Source organism: Nanorana parkeri, unplaced genomic scaffold, assembly GCF_000935625.1.
Source record: "Nanorana parkeri isolate BGI_ZX_2015 unplaced genomic scaffold, ASM93562v1 scaffold711, whole genome shotgun sequence".
Lineage (NCBI taxonomy): Eukaryota > Metazoa > Chordata > Amphibia > Anura > Dicroglossidae > Nanorana > Nanorana parkeri.
Genome location: NW_017306979.1, coordinates 516,171 through 522,043, shown reverse-complemented (window position 1 = coordinate 522,043; position 5,873 = coordinate 516,171). Strand labels below are relative to the sequence as shown.

The following is a 5,873-nucleotide window of genomic DNA, read 5'->3' as shown; positions in this document are numbered from 1 at the left end:
CGCTGCCCGGCTTCCTGATTGGCCGGAAGCTGGCTCCATGCTGGTTGGCTGGGAAGCCAGCTTCCCAGCCAATTTGCATGGAGCCGGCTTCCCGGCCAATCTGGAAGGCGGGTCATTACTCGCCGCCCGGCTTCCAGATTGGCACAGGAAGCTGGCTCCTTGCTTGATTGGCCGCGAAGCTGGCTTCCCGGCCAATCAGGAAGCCGGGCGGCGAGTCATTATCTGCCACCCGGCTTCCTGATTGCCGGGAAAGACGGGTCCATGTTCCCCAACGGCACTGCTGGGCAGAGTAAATCTTCCTCTGACCGGAAATTCTGGAATCGGGGAAGGTATCGCATAGAGGTGCACCGAAATTAAAATTTCTAAACCGAAATGAAAAAAACGAAACCAAAAATGTTTGTTTTTTTCCTAACCTTTTCAAATTTTTATTTCTTTTTTATAAACTTTTACATTTTTTTTATATTTTATTTTTATTACAGTTTAATTTTTTTACTTTACTGTTGGGGGCTCCTGGGAAATATTAGGGGTCTAAACAGATTCCTGATATTTCCCTTTTTGAAAAAGAGATTGAGCCCCCAATCTCTTTTTCTGCAGCCCCTGTTATAAATGAACAGGAAGCCTCTATACTGAGTGTTTCTGTTCATTTATAACATGAGGACAGAGTATTTTTACTATATCCTCAATCAAAAATGAACAGGAGGTGATGTAGATCACTTCCCATTCATTCATAATTGGGGACACAGTAAACATATTATGTCCTCAATTATTTACAAACACTCACTGGTAAGTGGGTGCTTGTACCCGCTCTCCATCCTGACTTGCTATCACTGTAGGCTGAGGGAGCGGTGCAGGGAGGAGAGCTCGATCTCCTGTGACAGCTGACTCCTCCCTGCACCGCCGACCCAGCCTCCTGTGACGGCTGTCTCCGCCCCCACGCCGCCACTTTCCTGATCTGTCACAGGAGGCTGAGCAGTGCTGGATGAGAGCTCCGCCTCCTGTGACAGCACTCACAGCTGTAACCGCCCACACACCGCTCTCCTGATCTGTCATTGGAGGCTGAGCAGTGCGAGAGGAGAGACACTCACAACGCTCTCCTCCCCCGCACCGCTCGGTCTCCTGTGACAGTTTCTCTCCTACCCGCTGGGACACAGAGCAGCAGGGATGCACTGCTATTTCGGCCGAAAGATGGCTCTTTCGGCATTTTGCCAAAAGTGCCAATTTCGGCCGATATGTTTAGGCGGCTGAAATTTCGGTGCATCCCTAGTATCAGAGCATTTACTCGCCCATATACTCGGTATCAGCAGCAATAGTAGTATCGTGCATCCCTAATTATTATTATTTTTTCTTTTTTTTTTTTTTACTGTTGGGGGTCTTTAGTAAAATATTACAGGTCTAAAGAGAGTCCTCAATCTTTTTTTCTTCAGCCTCTGTTCTGAATGAATGGAAAGCACTCAGTACAGAGGCTTCCCATTCATTCACAAACTGGAGATGGTAAAATATTTACTATTAGCCAGTTATGAATGGGGTAGAAGCTTCTATACTTAGCTGCTTCTACCCATTCAGAAACTCATGAATGAACACGAAGTGATGTAATGCACTTCCTGTTCTTCATAACTAGGGACAAATAGTACTATCTGTGCACAGTTGTTTACAAATATTGGAGTGATCAGCTGATCACTCCAGTGTTTGTTCTGCACACAGAGGATCGGTACATATCGCTGATATTTATCAATCCTCCTCTGCCACACACAGCTGCTGTCATCTGTGAAACTGACAGGATGACAGCGGCTCTGCTTTCCTCCCCACTCGGTCACTCTGACAGCAGCGGCTCCTCTCCGCATGGCCATCCGTATCGGCTCCCTCCTCCGCCAGCGCTCCATTTAACCTGCTGCCTCAGCCCATACAGGCAGGGGAGTGCAGCAGGGATCCCAGAACAAGCATGGACCAGCGAGGAGGAGAGGCAGGGAAGATGCTGGTGGGGGCGCCCTAATTTTTTGTTAATATCTGCGGCTTCTGAGCTACTGATGGCTATTAATTTACAGAGGACCGTCAGCAGAACCCTTCTGTTATAAGTTCATGGTCACTAAGGCGATCATGAGCTTATAGCAGAAGGGAAAAAGCCACAGATGTATGGCATACTGGCGTGGCCAGCTGCAAGTGGTTGTGTTCGTACGTCAGTGGCAGCGAAAGGGTTAATGCACATCGGGAACGGAGGCTGGCCCATGTAGTCCGATCCAATAGAAGAGCTACTGTAGCTTTCTTTATTAGGAAATTAGAAATAACACATCAAGGCAAACCGTAAGAACAATTTTCATGAAAGTTTGCAACAATCAAAACAGTACATTGTACAAGGTGGATAGGTAGAGCAAAAATATGCGGAAACCATTTGAGGTATAGGAAGGTGATAACCGTCCACTTTTTGCCCGTGCTGGCTTGCCACAGACCTACATTTAAAGGTACAATGGTAGTATAGCATATGGGCGAAAATATCAGTGTGCGACAAATATCGTCACTATGCGGGGATTAAAAGCAGCTAATTGTTCTATCAAGGTAGAGAGGAAAAGAGAAGTGTGCAGAAGGGAAAAAAACATGGCAAGAAAGAGCAGAAAAATAGGGAGTTCAGGGGGGGACAAGGGGAGTAAAGGACCCTGGGAGATCTGTCTCTTGATGACCAAAATGGGAACGGTTCCATAGCGACCCATAAATTCAGCAAAAAGGAAGAGAAAAAAAAAAAAGGGGTGGTTACAGAAGTGAACGGAGCTCCGATGAGGACGAATAATGCACCCATACACTCCATTGAGTCAAAAACTTAGCTGAGCTATCAGTATCTGCCGCTAGTAACTTCTCCATCCGCATAATGTCATTAACTTGACTGACCCAAAGGGAAAGGGGGGTGGGTGTAACCGCCTGTTTCCAAAACAGAGGTATAATCTGCCTGGCTGCGGCCACAAAGTGTTGCAATAGAATATTTTTTGGGGTTTTCCGTGGACGCGGTAATAGGGATAGTAAGGCTATTGCAGGAGAAGGCTGTAGTTGTTCACCGTATAAATGATTGTAAACTGCAAAAACTTTGTGCCAGAAAGAATCGGGGGACAGTGCCACCATATATGTATATAAGTGCCACTTACCGCCTTGCACCGCCAGCAAAGATCCGGAGAGTCGGAAGATATGATGGAGAGAAACCGGATCCTTATACCCTGATAGAAAGGTGTTTGAACACACAGTGCATTGCAGTTTGTTGTGTATGGGACTGCATACCTGCAGAATAGTCAGGGTGCCCATGCTGACCCATGTCTACTGCCAGAAAAGCCTATGAAGGGCATGTGAGCATCAGAACTGGACCACAGAGCAATGGAAGAAGGTGACTCAGTCTGATGAATCGCATTTTCTTTCACATCATGTGGATGGGCAGGTGCGTGACGCTTACCTGGGGAAGAGATGGCACCAGGATGCACCATGCCTCCAGTGGAGGCAGTGTGATGCTTTGGGCAATGTTCTGCTGGGAAACGTTGGGTCCTGCCTTTCCTGTGAATGCTACTTTAACACATACCACCTACCAAAACATTGTTGCTGAACAAGTATACCCCTTCATGGAAACCGCATTCCCTGATGGCAGTGACCTCTTTCAGCAGGATAATGCTCCCTGGCACACTGCAAAAATAGTTCAAGAATGGTTTGAGGAACACAACAAGCTTGAGGTATAGGCTTGGCCTTCAAATTCTGTGTGAGTGCTGGAATTCACAGCAACTGGACCTAGAAGATCAAAGCTGACAATAGTATCTGTCATGAATACAGCAAAGATTTTTTAGCATCCTCAACCGCCTGGATTCCTGAATGTGACTCGCGTGCGTGGGAAACTGCCCAAATTTAAAAACAAGCAGCGATGCCTGTTTACATACAAGCGATGCGGCAGTTATAGAGCCAGATCTCCCTCTGGTCCCCTCTCCGGTGTCAGAATGCGGAAGTGATTTGTATATTACATTACTTCTGCATTCTTGTGTCACTCTCCGGCTTCAGAAGCTGGAGAGAAGCTGACGAAGCAGATCTCTGCTTCATCAGCTTCTTTGGGGGGGTCCCTAGGTGACAGGGGTCTTGGAGACCCCTGATGTCTCCATAAAGAGGACCTGTGACATCTCTTTGCTATCACATAGAGGGTTTTCTTAGCCCCCCCCAAGGCTTGACATGTTTGGTGTCTATTTACCCGATGTGACCCCGTCTTATATATTTTACCAAAAAATAAGGGTAACAATAATTATTTAATTGATCAATGTTGTAGCGCTATAAGCCTCACGGTGTGATTACCAAAAAAACACACTGTTGTGAAAAGTTGAATAAATGAAAATTAAAAAAATAAATAAAAAGTAAAAACACAGTATCCACACAGATATATCATGCATTGATACGTTGTTTAGAGAGAAGACCAACACATTAAATATTTTTTAATTTAAATTTTTAATATTAAATTTAAATTTGTATTTATTTATCTATTCATTTATTTAACTTTTCACAACACTGTGTTTTTTTAGGTAACCACACCGTGAGGGATTATAGCGCTACAACATTGATCATTTAACCTTTGGAGGCTTAAGGGCCTGAGTTTTTTTTTTTTCAGTTCAGCAACACTTTTCTAAGCTTCTTTATTAACAAAGAATATAATTTGTTAGAATCGTTCTGTGTACAATATATGGTATTCAGTAGTTAGAAAACAATCTGTTTAAGAAAAATGAAGTATGCCTACTTCTGTGCCTAATCATAACCTACTAGCAAATCGCATTAGTTTAATCTCCTTCAGAACATCACATATTGAAAGAGCTGAGGTCATCAGAGCCTGGGCCAGCATTAGGTATCAAAGGTTTGAAAGGGGAGCACACCCTCTTTAAGCAGCCCCCAGTTGGAAGGACCATAATGCTGGTATCAATCACTACAAGGCTACACACTCAGTGGCCCTCTTGCTATAAGCTGCTGGGGAATTTTAGTGGTGTGCTAAGCTGGAGTCTTTGGTAAAGTGGAGCAAGCACTTTGTTTATTTTTGTTAAAACAAGGAGCTTTTAAAGTTCCCCAATTAATTTATATTAGTTATTAAACTTTTGTAAAGAACTATATGTACTCCACTTTGTAACAGTTTGTTCATTTGAAATATTTTTAATTTACACCAATCTCAAATAATTAAACAGGGCAAACAACTTTGCTGTATATATGTAATTTTTTCCACAATTTTTTTAAAAAAACTATTGTTTAATTAGTTAACAAACACTATATTGAAAAGTTACAGAATTACTATTCAATTATCTTGATCTTATTTTTCAACCTATTAGCTTGCAGACATACAAATTTAGTTGGTCATCTCAGTTAAACATCAAAGACGGGAGGAACTTGCTGACAAATCAAGAATCTAATCAAGGAGAACAAACGCTAGTATAGCTCGGAGCTGAAAGGAAGATGAGAATGCAGACGCGATAAAGCAAATACACTGCTAAGTGTTACAAATTACCGCTCCCTCCTCCTCGCATGTTACACGCATCTGACTCAGTACTGCAGATTCTTTTGGGGGGTAATTTAAAGCGTACCTTGCAGCTGTGTTTCTGTTTTGCAAGCAGAAATGAGAGGTTTTCATTATGTATTGACATATTTTTCTTGTTAAGTAGTGTTTAAAGATGTGCTTACAAGATGTACTGATAGTGGCCTTTTCAGCAGAAGTGTTTCTAAACCTTGTGTGAAAAATCTACAGATAACTTCATGGCAGAGTGATGTATGATATGTGTTTAGCAAAGATATGCTACATATTTCTTTAAAGAAACTATATTAGATTGTAAGCAAGACTTCAAAGTATGAGGAGCTCCATCACTTTTGTCTAGGGGGGGGGGGGGGGGGAG

At 43.3% G+C, this 5,873-nt stretch overlaps 1 protein-coding gene across 1 annotated transcript in view; it reads left to right on the top strand.

Annotated features, from left to right (window-relative positions):
• POLR3H (RNA polymerase III subunit H) overlaps positions 1-5,873 on the top strand; it is a 42,244-nt gene that overhangs the window by 560 nt on the left and 35,811 nt on the right. The window lies entirely within an intron of this gene.